Source organism: Mirounga angustirostris, unplaced genomic scaffold (genome assembly GCF_029215605.1).
Source record: "Mirounga angustirostris isolate CCGP_5_RB_7025 unplaced genomic scaffold, mMirAng1.0.hap1 SCAF_11, whole genome shotgun sequence".
In the NCBI taxonomy this organism is placed as follows: Eukaryota; Metazoa; Chordata; class Mammalia; order Carnivora; family Phocidae; genus Mirounga; species Mirounga angustirostris.
Window position 1 is genome coordinate 26,451,433 of NW_026991719.1, and position 19,608 is coordinate 26,471,040.

At 42.9% G+C, this 19,608-nt stretch overlaps 1 pseudogene; it reads right to left on the bottom strand.

The window, feature by feature from the left end:
• Positions 1–17,356: 17,356 nt before the first annotated feature.
• On the bottom strand, positions 17,357–19,389 carry LOC135361993 (ferritin light chain-like; annotated as a pseudogene).
• Between the last annotated feature and the right edge of the window lie 219 nt (positions 19,390–19,608).

Below are 19,608 nucleotides of genomic sequence, written 5' to 3' on the forward strand. Positions count from 1 at the left end.
AGGCTCACCCACATTGAGCAGACTTAAAGAATCTTTATTGTTTTTCTGATGATAAAATAAGGCATACTCATAGGAAATTCAAATTGTACAGAAATGAAGAAAATAGAAACTGAAAGCCCTGCGTACCTGGACCGTATGTTAAGGGTATAGCAGGAGTTAGGGATGTCTGTTGCTCATATTTTTTGATAATCAAGTGCATATATTTTTTAAAGATTTTATTTATTTGACAGAGAGAGAGAGATAGCGAGAGCAGGAGCACAAGCAGGGGGAGTGGGAGAGGGAGAAGCAGGCTTCCTGCCGAGCAGGGAGCCCGATGTGGGGCTCGATCCCAGGACCCTGGGATCATGACCTGAGCTGAAGGCAGACACTCAAATACTGAGCCACCCAGGTGCCCCAATCAAGGGCATATTTTTTTTAAAAAGCATTGACTACTTCTCCTACAACAGCATTAAATGCATGTATTAAATACATTCCTTATAACAAATGTCCTGATTGGCCAGGGGGTGTGGTGGCCCTTCTGGGAGATAGAGCAGAGCCTGACCTTCTCCTTTGCCTCTTTCTGGCTCCTCCACCTTCCACTAAAATTTATGAAGCAAAGAGAGTAACCAACATAACAAGACAGTTCTACACATTCAAAAAAGAATTTTAGGGCGCCTGGGTGGCTCAGTTGGTTAAGCAACTGCCTTCGGCTCAGGTCATGATCCTGGAGTCCCTGGATCGAGTCCCGCATTGGGCTCCCTGCTCGGCGGGGAGTCTGCTTCTCCCTCTGACCCTCCCCCCTCTCATGTGCTTGCTCTCTCTCATTCTCTCTCTCTCAAATAAATAAATAAAATCTTTAAAAAAAAAAAAAGAATTTTAAAAAGATAAGACATTTACAAAAATCGCCACAAAAGGTTGTATAAGAATGTTTATAAGGCTTCCTCATAATAGCCAAAACCTGGCAGTGATCCAAATTTCCATCAGTGGAAGAATGAATAAACAGATTGTGGTGTATTCACATAATGGAAAACTCAGCAAGGGAAAGGAACAAGCTACTGATCATGCAACATTATGACTGAGTCTCAAGAATGCGTTATTGAGCAAAAGAAACCAGAATCAAGAAACATACTGTATGATTCAATTTATATGCAGTTCTTAAACAGTTTAACCTAATCTGTGGTGATAGAAATCAGAACAGTGGTTGACTGGGGTGGGGACTGGGGGAGTGGTCGTGGGCCAGGATTGGTTTCAAGGGGCACAAGGGACTTTCTGGGATAATGGAAATGTTCCATATTTCAAATGAGGGGGTGTTTTCATGGGCAGAGACATTTGTCAAAATTCACCATTGTGTCTTATTATGATCTGTGCCTTTTATTGCATAGAAATTATATTTCAGCAGAAATAATTTTGGGGGTGCCTGGGTGGTTCAGTTGGTTGAGCGGCTGACTCTTGGTTTCAGCTCAGATCGTGATCCCAGGGTCATGGGATGGGAGCCCCGAGTTGGGCCCTGTGCTGAGCACAGGGTCTGCTGGAGATCCTCTCCCTCTGCTCCTCCCCCTCCCAAATAAATAAATAAAATCTTAAAAAATAATTTTTAAAGAATTCCCTAGTATGTGAGACAGGGCATATAGTGTATGGCTCCATGGTCCCAGTTATGCTCCCTATTTCGGGGGCAGCTATGGGGGACAGCACTGGCTCACCTCCTGTTACTCTTTCCCTTCTGCCCCAGGCCTTCCTCAATGCCAGGGACACGTTGAGTCCCCCCCTAAATCACGGCCAGCGAGTGCACATCCCTGGGGCCACTATTGAGCAATGGGGAACAAGAGCCTGCAAATGAATACTCCAGTCTGTCAGGTGGACAGTTCTGGAAGGTCTTCTATAGGCTGTTCAGTGGGCTTGGTGGAACCGAGGTCCTGTAAGCTGCATAAAGCACCCTTACTATGGCTCGTTCTCCTTCCCTACGTCACTCTCCCTTTACTATCACTCCTCCACTCCCAAATAAATGACCTGCCTCCCTGTCTCAAGTGCTGCTGTCTGAGGGACCCAGAGTGAGAAAGGTCCACAGTGTGCAGGAGAGAAATTGCTGTGGTTCCTGCTCCAGTATTTCCCTGTTTCCTTATTCCTTCCTCCTTCCCCTCTGCTTTCATTTAAACATTTTCTATGAGTGTGTTTTCGGAAAAATAGAGGGGAAGGAAGATGCATTAGAGGAAGGTTAGTAAGAGAAATCTAGGACAGGAGAAGAAGTAAGGGAGAGGTGCATATATATATAATTATATATGATATATATATTTCCCATGGAAACACCATAATCGAATTGCAGAACATTTTCATCACCTCTAAAGAAAACCTCGTGCCCACTGGTAGTGACTCCCCACCCCCACTTGCCCCTGCTTCCTTCACTCCCCAGCCTCTGGCAATTTTTTAAAATTTTATTTATTTATTTGACAGAGAGAAACCCAGCGAGAGAGGGAACACAAGCATGGGGAGTGGGAGAGGGAGAAGCAGGCTTCCCACTGAGCAGGGAGCTCGACTCAGGACTCCATCCCAGGACCCTGGGATCATGACCTGAGCCGAAGGCAGACGCTTAACGACTGAGCCACCCAGGCGCCCCATACATTGCCTTTAAAAAAAAAAAAAAAGATTTTATTTTAATTTTTAAGTAATGCCCAACATAGGACTCCAACTCACGACCCAGAGATCAAGAGTTGCATGCTCTACTGACTGAGCCAGCCAGGTACCGCCATACATGGCCTTTTTAAACCTGTTTCTTCCCCAAGCTTTCCCTCAATATTTATGGGAAATATATAATATATATACATATATATTTGTGTGTGTATATATATACTCATCCCTCATTTACTTCTCCTGTTGTAGATTTCTCTCATTAACCCACCTTGAATGCACCTCCATTCACCTCTATTTTCCCTAAAATGCATTCTCTTTCGCTGACAAACCTCCACTGGGACTATTTCAAATCATGAAAGAAGTGAGACAGAGGTCACAGTCTCTTCTCTCCCAGGAGATTCTTTGGTCCCTGAGGACATTTACCCAACTCCTGCCCAGAATTGGCTCTGTGTTGCACTGAGTACTGGGAGACAGAGTTTTGGCCAGGACCTAAAGGGGTAACAGTAGTTAGCATCTGATAGGGAAACTTTTACCTGGCTTTCTCCTCCTCCTCTTTCTCTTTTTCTTTCTCCCTCTCTCAGAATATTTTGTGTAGGTTTTTAAGTCATACTATAAGAATGTATTATTTATATCTAGAAAACAAATCAAAGGAGAAAAATGTGAGGTCTTTTTTTAAAGGTTTGTGTGTTTTTTTAAAGATTTTATTTACCTATTTGAAAGAGAGAGAGAGAGGAGAGGAGAGGAGAGGGAGAGAGAGGGAGAGAAAGGGCGGAAATCCCAAGCCGACTCCACACGGAGCGTAGAGTCTGACACAGAGTTCCCTCCCACCACCCCTTCCCCTGAGATCATGACCTGAGCCAAAATCAAGAGTTGGAGGCTCACCTGACTGAGCCTCCCAGGCATCCCAAAATGTGAGGTCTTCTAAAAAAAATTTCCCCAGTGGTATCTCAGTATTTAAACACACAACACTATTTAATTATGCAAACTGAAGGTTGCCTATGAAATTCCCTGTAATTCACAACATGCTAAGTTGATGTTGGAGTCCCTACCTCTGAATTGAAAGAAAGTTGAAGTTCTTTTACCGAGTACTTCTGAGGACCTCCAGAGATGGTTATGGTGACTGGTACACAAGGGTGAATATACTAACCACTGAGTTAGTGCACTTTAAATCAGTGAACTTTATAGTATGTAAGGCATCTATCAGCAAAGCTGTTAAAAAAAAAAACTGACCGGGTGCCTGGGTGGCTCAGTTGGTTAAGCGACTGCCTTCGGCTCAGGTCATGATCCTGGAGTCCCGGGATCGAGTCCCGCATCGGGCTCCCTGCTCGGCAGGGAGTCTGCTTCTCCCTCTGACCCTCCTCCCTCTCATGCTCTCTGTCTCTCATTCTCTCTGTCTCAAATAAATAAATAAAATCTTAAAAAAAAAATTAAAAAAAAATTGACCTTGGCCCAGGGAAGGGAATTGGCACTATTTTTAGCAACAGTTTTTCTCCTCTTTTAAATTTGGTTGGTAAAATTCCAAGGATCATAAACAATGGAGAGAGAATGAGACACCTGCACTCAGGTACTATTTTCGCTAGATGTCCTATTTCCCGAATTCATTCATTCGTTAGATGATTTAACAAATATTTAAGTATTAATTAGTACGGTGTGCGTACTGGATGCAAGAGTGAACAGGAAGTCACTGTTCTTGCCTCATGGAAATCAGGGTCTGGTGGAGGAAAAAGAAGAAGGGACAAGAACTTTCAGCAAGCTGCTGAGAAATGCCCTAATAGTGTAAGTGCAGTTTTTAATTCTGAAAAAGAAATAGATTTCTTTAAAACAAAACACAACAAGGACTGTATGGAATGGGGCACTCTGACTTGAGAGCCTTGAGGGCCTGTACTTTTGGGGGACAGAATTGGGCAGTGCCCCCTGCACCCTCCTCCCCTCATTGAGGTTCAGGGACAAAGAAACTTGTCTGATGATGCATCAGGATGGTCCCCAATCAAGGCTCACATATTAGTGATATTTTCTCTATTCTTTTTTTTTTTAAGATTTTATTTATTTATTTGACAGAGAGAGACACAGCGAGAGAGGGAACACAAGCAGGGGGAGTGGGAGAGGGAGAAGCAGGCTTCCTGCAGAGCAGGACCCTGGGATCATGACCTGAGCCGAATGCAGCCACTTAACGACTGAGCCACCCAGGCGCCCCTGTTTTCTCTTTTCCTGATGCTTGGGTATTTGGGGCTTGAGGACAGCTGACCAGAAAGGGATTGTTCCTCGCAGGGTTAGCTAATTCCTAGAGAAAAACAGTTCAACCTGGAGTATGCCTTTCGTATGCAAATTAACAAATCCAGACCCCACACCACCTCTGCCTCCTCCATTTGGCTCTTACATTCCAGGCCAATATTCCTAGGTCCTTATCCCACCCCAGGGCCAAGTATCAGACAGCTCAGGACAGCCCCCACCGCCCCCACCAGCCTGCAGAGATTATTCCAAAGAGCCAACCCTAAACCTGCTTACCCTGCCTTGTGTTTTCCTTGCAGTGAAAACCACAGTAAAGTCTTCTATGCACATTTTCCCTTTGTTCCCTCTGCCTCCTGATTAATCCTGTTCTCTGTGTGGCCCTGAATGGTGTGGTGTGCCCCTTCTTCTTGGGATCTGTGAAGAACAAACTATCTTTTCAATGGTAACATCTGCTGGCTTCACCACATATCACTTGGATAATAAAAACCCTACGTTAATTAAGGATAAGTCTTCACAGAGGAAGGGAACCAGGCGTTTCTTATACAGGGTGGCTCTCTTCTGCCCAGGGCCTAAGCATTAGAAGGGAAGATTTGTTCTGCGCATAAAACATAGGGACTATCAGGATAGATTCAAAGATGCTGATAAGCATCCCTAGAGATTCTAAGAAGTATTTGGTAAAAAATACTGGATTTTCTTCTGTTTCAGCAGGTCAAGACTCCAATGTCAATTCAGCATGTCATGAATTACAGGGAATTTGATAAGCAACCTTAAGTTTGCATAATTTAAATAGAGTTGCATATTTAAATATTGAGATACCACTGGGGGAATTTTTTTTCAAAATTTTTCACACTCTTTTCTCCTTTGATTTATTGTTTTCTACTTATAAATAATACATTTCTATAGTAAAAAAAAATAAAAAGCTACACAAAACTTTCTGAGGTAAGAAGAAAGAGAAAGAAAGAGGCAGAAAAAAGAGAAACAAAACAGTAGAAATTTCTCTTTCCAGTAGTAATTACTATTATCCCTTTAGGTCCTAGCCAAAACTCTGTCTTCCAGTGCTCAGTACAACACAGAGCTGCTTCTGGGCAGGAGTTGGGTAAATGTCCTCAGGGACCAAAGAATCTCCTGGGAGAGAAGAGACTGTGACCTCTGTCTCACTTCTTTCATGATTGAAATAGTCCCAGTGGGTATTTGTCAGTGGGGAGGGACATGGAAGTCCCCAAAGGGACTCATCATGGAGAAGAAGTCTTGGTGGGTGATTGGGGTCCAGTACCAGGCCCTACATCTGGGTGCATGCGAGGTTGTCTCTGACACAGTGTGTGTGGTCCAGGCTGGACAGCTCTCCTTACAAAAGGGGCTTTAGGGGTGGTAAGTGAGCCTGTGAAGGTAAACGTGGTTAGAGTTAAATAGCTAACTAGAGTGGCATTGTCCTTCCATGAGGTATAGCTGTGGCCTGCAGAGATCTGGACTGGGGTAAGGGTCCCAGCTTCCCAATGACACCTTACGGGGACCACCAAGGCAAGAAACAGAGGCCTCTCAGGGATCGAACAAAACATAGCTAACTCTTTGTGCCAAATCGGAATGCATCACATGCCTTTATTTATTTAACCCTTTTACCTTAACACAACAATCTAATGGGAGGGTTTCAATTAAAAATTACTCCCATTTATGGGGTGCCTGGGTGGCTCTGTTAGGCATCCAACTATTAATGTCAGCTCAGGTCTCCATCTCAGGGTTGTGACTTTGAGCCCTGCGTTGGGCTCCAAGCTGGGCATGGAGCCTACTTAAGAAAAAATTACTCCCATCTACAGAGGAGCAGCTGAGACAGAGTGTGCTGAAGGAGTTCATAATGCTACTGAAGGACTGTGCTAAATTGTACTATTATTCAAAAATATTTACTTTCCTCTCCACACACCTCCTCCCTGCTCTGTTGGTTTGGGACTTGACCAATGCACTTCACTTACCTGTTCTTGCACAACTAACTACCTCAAAAGTGAGTGGCTAAAAACACTACTTCATTGTGTCTCATGAATCTGTGGTTTTGCTGGAGCTCAACTGGAGTTTCTTCTGCTGGTCTTCCTTAGGGTCTCTTCATGCACCCACATCAACTGTGGCTTTTTGCAACTGTGGCAATTTGCAGCTGAGGCTGCAATGTCCAGGATGGCCTCTCATCCTTCAGGACTTCCCCTCACATGGATTCTGTTCATTCTGTCATCCAGTCTGGGTTGCCTTTCAGCATGCCAGCTGGTCCTAAGACACAGGAGGTGGAAGCTGCCCACCTTCTTAAGAGCTGGGCTTAAAAATCGTAAAGTGACACTGCCTGCCACATTCTGTTGGTCAAGGCAAGTTCACAAGGCCAGTCCAGATTCAAGAGGATTGGAAATAGGCCCCACTTTTTGATGGACAGAGCAGCACATACACACAGAAAAGGAAGGAATTGATGATAGAAACCATACCATGTGACTTACTTTATTTAGTCAAAAAAATGTGAATGGACGTGACATTGAAGCAGAAGCTTTAAGAGTGTTTGCAGAGTCTGGCTTAGTCTCTGTTGTGTTCCACGAGAACATGCATTTCTCAATTCAAGATTCCTCCTCCTTCAGTCAAGAAGACATATGGTACAGATGCTACCATGCCCCAGAGTCAGGAGCATACTCAAGGCAGCTTACCTATGGCTACCTACATGTCAAATGAAGGAGAAATATTACATTCATTGCTGGAATTAACATTTGTTTGTTAGGCAGCATAACCTGGAGATAGCTGACTAATACACCCATAGAGCTGGGATTTGGACTCGGGCAGTATAGTTTGAGAATCCAGGCTCTCAGCCACTACACTGTACATTTCACCTGGAAGCAGAATTTCAACTTTGGATTAAGAAGGTCTCGAGTGTTCTGAGACAAACTGAAAGTGTTGGGGAGATGCCAAGAGAGACTGTGTATATTTATTTATTTATTTATTTATTTATTTATTTTTTATTCTTATGTTAATCCCCATACATTACATCATTAGTTTTAGATGAAGTGTTCCATGATTCATTGTTTGTGCATAACAACCAGTGCTCCATGCAGAATGTGCCCTCCTCAATACCCAGCACCAGGCTAACCCATCCTCCCACCTCCCTCCCCTCTAGAACCCTGTTTGTTTTTCAGAGTCCATCGGAGAGACTGTGTATAAATATGAAGAGGTAGAGGCTACAGGAGGAAATTGAACTCCTATAAGGATATATGATCAAATTTATATCTGAAGCTAGACAAGTGGGCCATGCTGCTTATTCAACTAAGATGTTGAATTAGAATATTCATATTAGAATAATGAATATGTTAACTCCCACCCTAATTAAGGGAGGCTTTCTTTCTACTTTTATTATTTATCAATTTAAAAATCCTAAAAAACAGACCTAGGTTGCTCTGTATGGGGAAGACATACTCCCTTCCAAGTCAACTTTGCAAAAATTTTTACTGATATTAAAGATTGAGACAGACAGAATTGCTAAAAATTTCATTTTAAATGCCGGGAGTTCCCTGTCCACCAATCCAGTGGTCAGCTCTTAGTTTTCATGTTACCCAAGCTGTGAGCCTTATGAGGCCGAGTCTAGTATCCCTCATCCATTAATTGCACTTATTTCATGTGGCTTCTGAGACCCTGTACTCTTGGGTTTCCTCCTCCCTCCCTGGTTGTCTCTTCTCTGTATCTTTGTGTCTTTGCCAGGCCCTCCTTTTCCTGCTGTCTCAGTAGTGGAGCACTGCAGAGCTCCATTTTTCAGTCATTTCCTCTCCTCTAGCTACACCCACTTCTTGGTGAACTCATTTGGCATTTAAACACTTTAAGGGCTCCTGGGTGGCTCAGTCGGTTAAGCAGCTGCCTTCGGCTCAGGTCATGATCCCAGGGTCCTGGGATCGAGCCCTGCATGGGGCTCCCTGCTTAGTGGAGAGCCTGCTTCTCCCTCTCCCTCTGCTCTTCCTCGTACTCAGTCTCTCAATCTGTCTCTCTCTCTCTCTCTCGAATAAATAAATAAAACATAAAATCTTAAAAAAATAAACACTTTAAATACTGTCCATATATCAATGACCCTCAGTTTACCTGCAGTCCAGACCTCTCTATTCAACTGGAGACACACACAGCCAACTGCTTATTTGACATCTCCATTTGGATGTCAAATAGATGTCTCAGAATCACCACTCCAAATGGAACTCCTGGTTTCCTCCCACTCTACTTCTCTTGGCTTTTTTCATCTTGGTTGATGGCAACTCCATCCTTTGGGGAGGTATGTAGCCCCCAAACTTTGGAGCCATCTGTATTCTTCTCTTTTGCACTCTACATTCAATCCATCAGGAAATTCCATTGGTTCCACCATCTACATATATCCATAATCCTCTCACTTCTCGTAACCTCCCCATGACCACTCTGCTCTGAGCCTCCATCATCTCTCACCTGACTTATCGCACTTGCCTCCCTATGGGTGTTCTACCTTCTACCTTTGCTCTCTTGTAGTCATTGTCAATGTAGTAAATAGACCGATACTTTGGAATGTAAGATTATGGCACTTCTCTGTTTCAGTGGCGTTTCACTTCACCTTAATGGAAAGCTATAGTCCTTACTTTAACTTAGAAGACTCTATATGTGATCTGGCTCCCATCAGACAGAGAGCACCTCATCTTGTGCCCTGAGTGCAGGCATAGTTCTTTTCATGTAGTAGGAAATAAATATTTACTGAATGGACAAATGAATGAAACTAGTTATAGGAGAAGCCTTCAGTCCCTATGTCCTATATAAGGTAAGAAATGTATTTTCAGAGGTGTTTTTTTTTTTTTTAAAGTCAGAAGTCCAGCAAGGTGTGTTCATGTTTTTCACAAAAGCTCGTAGCACAATAAAGATGGAGATGAGTTTAGCCTACCTCACCAAATTCTTTCTTTTATTCTGTTCCTGGGACTGGGTTGAATGAATTCAGCAGCCCTCAGCTACACTGTAATGGCACATGGCCACATCTGGCTTCTCTGAGCTCACACAGCTGGTCTGTCAACTCCCTGTGCGTTTATGTCCCCTCCTCTTCTAGGAAACTGCACTGCCTATTGGCAATTAGCCCTAATGAAGCAGCAGGAGTTTCCTGAGGGGAATGCATTGCTGACAAGTATAATTACTATTAGCAGCTGTAGGGCCTCCAGCTCCCTGAAAGGAACCCATCCACCTGTCAGAGTGGGCAGCAGGACTGCTAAAGCTGCACCTAGCAGTCAGTCCAGCACTCTAAGCCAGGCCACTGTGTGATGAAAACAAGAGGCTGCCATTTGGAAGCCAATTGAGAGCATTTACTTCCAATGTTCAAGTTTCTGCAGCCCAGCTGCATGGATTGTGGACCCGCAGCAAATCACCAATTCACATCTCTCAGTTCAATGTGATCCTTGATTCTTTCAAGCATCCCTAATGCCTGTCTATACTTAGGGGTACCCCCCCCCCCCCGCAAGGAGGCAGGAATTTCTAATTGTATTTATTTTTATCAAGAAAGAAAGCAAACACGCTTTGCTAATATTTAATACCTGACACTAGTTTCTTCAGTGGGTTAGTGTATGAGACCTTTATGTCCCACTTCTGGGAGATTTGCAGTTCTCCAGTGAGAAGGGTTTACAGTGGCTCCCTTTTGGTGCTGTGTTTCCATGGAAGATTAAATATGGTGGCAAATTCTTTTCTGCTTCTGAAAGATGTAATCTGATTACACTCCCACTTGAATCCAAGCTGGCCTTAGTGACTTGCTTGACCAATAATGTATGACAGAAGTGTCGCTATGTCAGTTACAGGGCTAGCCTATGAAAAGATTAGGAGCTTCTGCATTGTACTTTTAGAACCTTGGGGCAACCATGCTGTGAGGAAGCTCAAGCTACCCAAATGGAGAGGCTATGTGGAGAGATGCCTGGTGGACTTGGTGTTCTGTCTTCCAGGCAACTTATCCTAGATGAGGTCCCAAACATCATGGAGCAGTGATGAGCTATTCCCACAATGCCTTGTCCAAATTCCTGACTCACAAAATTTTAATATTTAATAATACTAAATTATTGTTTTAAGCTCCTACACTTTGGCATAGTTATATAGCAGTCGTTAGTAGAAACAATTACAGTTTTTGTAGGCCTAGTTGAGAGGATTTCCAGATTATATTAAGAAGTTTAAATGAATTCTTGAGACACTGATAAGGGCCTCAAAAAATTCTTACAAAGAATACTCAGATGGATGAAAATACCAAGACTAATACAAATAAATTAAGGAGCTGACACTCCTTTTCCACTTAGAACTAGGTCTTCATCAGCCATATTTGAAGTAAAAATAGTGACACTTTTATGAAATCTAACAAGTAGTTAAGCAAAAATTTGAATTATTAAAGAAGATTATTTGAAAAAGTTAATATGCACCCACTGTCATTAACAATATACATCACCCCAAGTATATACTAGTTTTCAGAAATTAGCTAACATGAAGCTATCAAGATTAGCAAGACATTAAAAGCTAAGCATTCAGAATATGAAACCAAACTTCTACAATTCACTAGAAGTATTTTTTTGGTACCATTCATTAAAAGAATATTTATTTTATTTTACCCCATCCTTTAAAAAGATTGGTTTTTATGTGTTTTATAATTTCTATATTTTAGTACAGTAGTTATGTATAAAAAAGATATATGGTTTAGCCCATTAATTAAAAAAATTGTTATGAAATATACCATACACATAAATTGTACCCAGGGTGGTGTAAAAAAATATATATGCAAATTAAATAATAATAATAAAATGCACATTCATGGACCTACCACCCAGTTTCAAAAATAGAACATCACCACCCTAGAAGCTCCCTTAGCAGATCCTATTCCTGACCCTCCGGGTGACCAGTAGCCTGGATTTTATATTATCAATTAGCTCATTTGCTTCATAGGGTTTTTCTTAACCCCATATGAATGTATCTCTTAATAACATGCTCCTTGGTTTTCCCTGATTAGAATGGTAGACAATTGGATTTGTACTGGATGCATTCTTCAGTGACCTGGCCTTTCCAATGACCTTTGTGTCCCTGAGCCTTATTCATGCTGATGCATGTGGCTGTAGTTCATTCATGTCCACCGTTGCAGAGCATTCCTGGGTAGGACTATGTCTCAGTCTGATACTCTCATGACTTATGATGGAGAGTAGGTTGTTTTCAGCCTTTTGCTCTTTTCAGCATTTTGCTCTTAGGAATAAGACGGCTATAAGCATTCTTCCTCTATCCCTTGGTCCCTGTGCAAGAAGTTCTCTAGCTTATACACCTAGAGGTGGGATTACCAGGTCATAGATACGTGCATATTCAACAGGACTTTTCCAAAACTGATGGGCTTCTATCAACAGTGGATGAAAGTACATGTTGTTTTACATTTTTTGTCAACCCTTTTTATTATCTGACTTCAATTTTGCCAATCTAGAGTGTGTAAAATGGTATCTTGTGGTTTTAATTTGTATTTTCCTGGATACTAGTAATTTTAGCATCTTTTCATGCCATGGCCATTTTTATTTCCTCTTTGATGAAATGTATACATCCCTTTGTCAATAGCACCCTGTTTTAAATATTATAGCCATTAAATAAGATTTGATGTCTCATAGGGCAAGTCTTCCCGCTTTATTTTTCTTCTTCAGGAGTGCTTTGGTTATTGTTGGTCCCATTTTCTTCTATATAATTTTAGAATCAGCTTGTCAAATTCTGCACTAACCTCATTGAGCCTTTGATTAAAATAGCATTGATTGCATGGTTTCAACTGGGAAGAACTGACATCTTTACAATACTGAATCTTCCAAACCAAGAATATGCTGTATTTCTCCACTTATTTAAGTCTTCTTTCTATACAGTATTATAATTTTCCCATAAAGAAGTACTCATCTTTTGCTAGATTTATTCCTAGGAACATTTATCTATACTGCTAATTTTATTTTATTTGACTTTTTGTACTGTTAAGTTTAAATGGCAATTTAAAAAATTATATTTTCTAACTACTTTTTTTTCCAGGGTATAGAAAAATCTATTGGTTTTTGTATTTTGTGTTTGTATTCAGAAATCTTGCCAATCCATCTTTTTTCCCCCCACCTGAATTGTTCTTTCCACCATGTCTTTCCTCTTCATTTCCTTCCTAGTAATGTATCCTGTCTTTCTCACTTCCCCATCACATACACTTTCCCCTTTCGCCTCTTCATTTACCCAGGCTATTTTTACCCCCCACACTGAACCTTTTCTACCCTCAGAGAACACTCACTCAACACAGCAGCGTCTTTCTTCTGCTCCAGATTGCCAACCCATCTTATTAATTTGAATAATCTATCCATAAATTCTCTCTATTTTTCTGCATAGGAAATTATAGTCACATACCAAAAAAAAAATTGTTTTCCTTATCAATCCAAATACTCTTTTTTCCCCCCTCTTATTGTATTGACTAAAACCTCCAAAACAGTGCTGACTGGATGCTATATCAGGTGGCTAAGATATAGTAACAAGAAACTTGCAAATCTCAGTGGCTTACAAAAAATTTTTCCTTATTTGTGCTTCTTGTCCATATTGGGCTGGATGTAGCCTCCAGGTTATTTTCATTCCAGAACCAAGGCTGAATGGGCATCCCCTATCTGGGGCATTGCTAGAAAGATAAATATGGTGGAGTCACACAGTGATTCTTAAACCTTTCTTCAGAAGTGGGGCACATCACCTCCAATCACTTTCATTAGTCAAAGCAGGACTATTGGCCAAGGCTGACACCAATAGGGTGGGAATGTGTAGTCCTAAACAGGGAGTAGCAGCAAACATTTTGAGCAGCAATACAATCTACCACAGAGGGCATACCCCCACTATTTTACTGATAGGAGTGTGTCTTCAAACAATGCTTCACATTTTTGAAGCAAGTTCTACTTTCCCTTTTGAGCATTTTGGCTTTCTCCTTCTGTCAACCTTCTCCTAAGTGATTGATTGCATCTTTTTCTGCTGCCCAATGTGGGATCTGTTTTCCTGTGACTGATCTCTCCTGATGTTTCCCCAGATTTCCTCTCCTTGCTCCTCTGTTAATGTCTGTACCCTGACTCTCTTTCCAGTAGAGTTCCTCACTTTCTTCAAGGCCTGATGGAGAAACAACTCTTCCATGAATCCTTTACTGAATAAGCCCAGCTTTCCTTACTAGGATCCCTAGAGGATGCCCTCCATATCACCAAGCCATTGACTAAGTCTAAATTGCATTGTACTCTTTTTTTTTTTCAAAGATTTTATTTATTTATTTGAGAGAGAGAGAGAGAGCGAGGGGCAGAGGGAGAGGGAGAAGCAGACTCTCTCCTGAGTTGGGAGCCTGACCCAGGGCTTGATCCCAGGACTCTGAGATCAAGACTTGAGCTAAAGGCAGATGCTTAACTGACTGAGCCACCCAGGTGCCCCTTCATTGTACTCTTAAATTATTCAGTGCCTACAACATATGTCTTTTTTTTTTTTTTACCTCATTATATATAATATATAAGAATTAAATGAGAGGATATGTGAAAACCTCCTATATTGTACCTAAAATATATGCTTGCTTTATTATTTAAGAATATTTACTTATACTATATAGAGAACAAGAGAAATAAAAGCAATAAGTAAAATAATTAGAGAAGGAATAGATTGCTAATAGAGTGAGACATACTAGATTTGATAAGGTAAGTAGAGCGTATATGTTGAACATCCACAAGAAGGACCACATCAGGCTAAATATTCTCGAGAATTGTAGATTTCTTTTTTAAAAAAGATTTTATTTAGGGGCGCCTGGGTGGCTCAGTTGGTTAAGCGACTGCCTTCGGCTCGGGTCATGGTCCTGGAGTCCCGGGATCGAGTCCCGCATCGGGCTCCCTGCTCGGTGGGGAGTCTGCTTCTCCCTCTGACCCTCCTCCCTCTCCTGCTTTCTGTCTCTCATTCTCTCTCTCTCAAATAAATAAATAAAATCTTAAAAAAAAAATAAAATAAAAAAGATTTTATTTATTTGAGAGAGAGAGAGAGCGCACAAGCAGGGGGAACAGCAGAGGGAGAGGGAGAAGCAGACTCCCCACTGAGCGGGGAGCCCAACACGGGGCCCGATCCCAAGACCCTGGAGATCATTGTCCTGAGCTGAAGTCAGATGCTTAATTGACTGAGTCACCCAGGTGCCCTGAAAATTGTAGATTTCTTAAACCAGTCACCCATTAGTGACTCCTGTTCTGGTCCCTCATGTCCTCTGTTTGAGACACACAGTAAATTATTGGCAAATTATAGCAGTGGCCAGTCATACTTGTCTCTGTTTCTCATTGATAGAGCAAGACTATACTGTCTCCAGGTAACTTCTGTTTGATGAGTCTCCTTGTTAATTTTTTTTAAAGATTTTACTTATTTGACAAAGAGAGACACAGCGAGAGAGGGAACATAAGCAGGGGGAGTAGGAGAGGGAGAAGCAGTCTTCCTGCTGAGCAGGGAGCCCACTGCGGGGCTCGATCCCAGGACCCTGGGATCATGACCTGAGCCGAAGGCAGACGCTTAACCAACTGAGCCACCCAGGCGCCCCTACTTGTTAATTTTTAACTCTGATCTTTATAACCACATCATCAGTAGGTGATATGACAGAGAGATATAGGACGTATACATTTTGCATAACCCGTGATTCAGGTATTATGGTCCTTTTTTTCCACTGTACCCTACCCCAAATGTGTTAACCCAATCCATTTATTTCCCTTTACTACTCACTCTATTTTCTAAGTCAACTCAAATTATGTGATTTGAGCACTGAAATTTGATCTGTGAGACTTTTTTTCCTTATCCTTTGGGATAGCTTACCTGATAGTGTTCATGGAGTCTCCCAGTTCATCAAGACAATTTCCCACCACGACAGTTTCTATCCCACTGTAGGTGTTCGTCAGTATTAATTACTGTCAAAAACAAAAGCACAGGCCCAAAGTGGAGTCGCTTAAGCTAGACCATGTCACCAAAGTGGGCCTTCATACCTAAGCTAATTGTAGTTTCCACGTCCCCTAGAAATGTAGTCTTTACTGGTCGGTCAATAATTTTCTGGTCGGCACCAACAAGGCAGTCTGTCGCAGGGGGGCCTCTCCATCCCCCGAAGGGAAGATGAGGTAATCTGCATGATAAGACCCCCAAGCCTTTCCCCCTAAGGGAACGTCACTTTCCCTGAAACAGTCCTTTCTTTTCATTAGTAGCAAAACCTCCTTGCCCCACCCTCTTTTCTATAAAAACCTTCCATTTTGTGCAACTGCTTGGAGCTCCCCTGTACTTGCTGGATGGGTTGCTCCCTAATACATGAATTGCTTACTAAAGCCAACTCTATCTTCAAATTTACTCAGTGAACTTTGTTTTTATCTTTTTTTTTAAGGTGACTCCACACCCAGCGTGGAGCTCAATGTGGGGCTTGAACTCACAACCCTGAGGTCAAGACCTGTGCTGAGATCAAGAGTCAGACCCTTAACCAACTGAGCCACCCAGGCACCTGAGTGAATTTTGTTTTTTAACATTACCTTCATTTTTTTCCCCATTAAGCCCTTTGAAGGCAGGAACTATTTTTTCTACTTTTCTAATATTCTCTCTAGCAACCAGAGTTGGACATATGATAAACATTTAATAAATATTTATTGATGAACTTCTCTCCCAGTTTCAAGAAGGCAGGATGTGAGAACCATGATATTACTAATTGTGTTCGAATGTATGAAGGATTTTTTTTTTTTAAAGTAATCTCTATGCCCGATGTGGGGCTCCAACTCATGACCTCAAGATCAAGAGTTGCATACTCTACTGACGGAGCCAGCCAGGCACCCCCAACCATGTGAAGTTTTATAGGTATACTTCCAGCTCTTAATGTATGTAATTTTGAAAGAGCAGTGGTTTTTTTTTTTTCATGTACAGTATCCAAACAATTGTTGATTGGTGCATGTGTGTGTGTGTGTGTGTGCATGCATCCACACTTCTGTGTGTTGGGTGAGTTGTGGGCAGTGGGGAAGGCAGAGGAGGGAGCTAATACTTACTGTACAGTTACTCTGTGATGTGACCGCTTGGCATTATGCCAGTTATTTTCATACATCCCATCGTTTAATCCATGATAACAGTGGTTCTCAACCACCCTCCGAATTTTTGATTCAGTAGGTCTCAGGTCACTTGCTTCTCAAGTTCAACCTGAAGGGTCCTGATACTGAATATCATTATCAAGAATATAAACATTGATTTATATTTGCATAGACCTTTCTAGTTTTTTTATCTCAAATTCTATCTTATTTATCCTTTAAATTAAGATTAGGAATGAATCTTATTTGATCCTGTGTGGTGGATGTTATTATTCTCCTTCTAAAAATAAGGAAGATCTCAACTGAGGGACATTTTTTTTCCTGCAAAAAGCTTTATTGTTTCCATTTGGCCCACGGCTTGGGAGAGGGCTCCAGGGTGGTTAAAACGCTGCCAGAGGCTTCAGGGAGAGACTCAAGGCCCAAGCCCTGGCACCAGCGTGATGCCAGAGGGACCCCTCGAGGGCTGCTGGGCTTCAGAGGCTCCAGTCGTGCCTGAGGGCGAGCCTTTGGAAGAGATGCGCGCCCAGCCCAGCCGGGGAGCCGGCCAGCCTGCGGAGGCTGCTCAGGTGGTTGCCATCGTCTTGATGAGCGGCCCCTCCTCATCCAGCAGGTGGTCCTCCCGGAGGCCACAGGGGTGGGAGCCTGCGCGGGCAGAACCCAGGGCGGGCGGATCCGAAAGGGCCTGGTTCGGGCTCTTCTCCAGAACCGGGGCAGCTTCCATGGCGTCCAGGCTTTCCCCCTACTCATCTTGGGACGGCTTCTGCACGTCCTGGAAGAGGGTGCCGCTGCCACGCTGCTTTTGCATCTTCGGGAGACACCCGGCGCCCTGGCGCTTCTCCTCGGCCGACTCGCTGAAGAAACGGCCCACCCCTTCCAGAGCCACGTCGTCCTGGTGGAAACAGAAGCCCAGAGAGGGGTGGGTGTACGAGGCCCGCAGATGCACGTTGACCAGGTGGTTGACGGCGGCCTCCACCTCGGGGGCATACTACTGACGAACGTGGGAGCTCGTGGTTGATCTGTATTAAGGAGCTAAGCTCATAATTGGGTGCTGGGTGGTCCCGGAGGCAGAGGGTGGCCAAGAAGATGGCCCCGGAGTTTGCGACTGGAAATAAGGTTGGAGGGTGGTCGTTGGCTGGTAGAGGGGGCGTCCTTGGGTCTGTTCTGTCCAAACATTGTTGAAGCAAGAGACAGATCTGCAGGACCGCAGGGCGCACTGCTGCGAGGGACATTCTTTTTTTTTTTTTGAATGATATGTTAACAAACTTGATTTTTTAAAAAAAGATTATTCATTTATTTGAGAGAGAGAGAGCATGAGCAGGGCAGGGGCAGAGAGGAAGGGAGAAGCAGGCTCCCTGCTGAACAGGGAGCCCAGTGCAACATGAGACTGATCCCACCTGGGATCATGACCTGAGTTAAAGGCAGACGCTTAACTGACTGAACCACCCAGGCGCCCCTGCAAACTTGATTTTTTTAAAAAAAGATTTTATTTATTTGAGAGAGTGTGTGAGCAGGAAGGGGGGTGGGAAGGAGGGCAGGGGGAAAGGGAGAAGCAGACCTCCCATTGAAGTCTGAGGGAACCCAACTCAGGGCTCCATCCCAGGACCTTAGGATCATGACCTGAGCCAAAGGCAGATGCTTAACCAAGTGAGCCACCCAGGTGCCCCCCTGAGGGACATTCTATAAAGTAATTGGCATGTTCTCTACAAAAATGTCAGTATCACAAAAGACTAAGAACAGGAGACTAAAGCAGATGAAAACTAAATGCAGTATGTGATCGTGGACTGGATCCTGGAATGAAAGTTTTCTTTTGGGGACAATTGATTTGTTTGGAACATAGACTGTTGATTAAACAAAAGTATTGTGTCAGTGTTAAATTTCCTAAATTTGTGTTATGCTCACATAAGAATTTTCCTTGTTCTAAGGATATACACACCGAAATATTAAAGGGTTAAGAAGCCTAAAGATGTAGTCTGCTCTCAAATAGTCCAGAAGAAAGGAAACAAAGGGAGAGAATAATAAAGCAATTTCTTTGTACTCTTCTTGTTGATTTCTCTAGTTGAAACTTTTCCAAACTAAAAAGTAGAACAACAATAACAACAATAATAAAACTCAACAGATCACAACCTGTCCAAGGACATTTCCTCTTCTCACCACACCCCATGAAGCTCCTCACCAACCCCTCTTGCCCCATAGACACTGAGCTTCTTCCATGGTGCTCCACGGCCTGGAGCTGAAGGTGTTCTACTAGGCCTCACAGGAGGTGACAGACTGCGCCACTTTGCCCAGGACCATGTCAGTTTTAGCACTGAGAGTCTCGTGTGCCAGAAACCCAAAGTCCTGGGCAAAGCAGAACAATTGGCCACCTTACCGCATGGTTAAGCTTTTACCCATATGTACTGCAGAGTGAGTCTAGGACCCAGGAGAAGGAGGTTTTAAGGCCACACTGCACGCTGGGAGGTTAAAACCTCACTTACCTGTTCTCCCTCAGCATCAGCCTAGCAAGCATCATCCAAAATGCCCTTGAAAGGGTCAATTAACTTGCCTAAGATCTCACAGCTAGCAAATGACATAGCTGAGCTACAACCCAAGCTTGAGTCCAGTGCTCCATTTATTCATTCATTCCTTCATCCATGAATCTAGTCAGCTAAAAACTGTATTTAGTGACCATTTCCTATGTATCAGGCACTGGTTTAGGCCCCTGGGCTATAGCTGTGAACAAAATAAA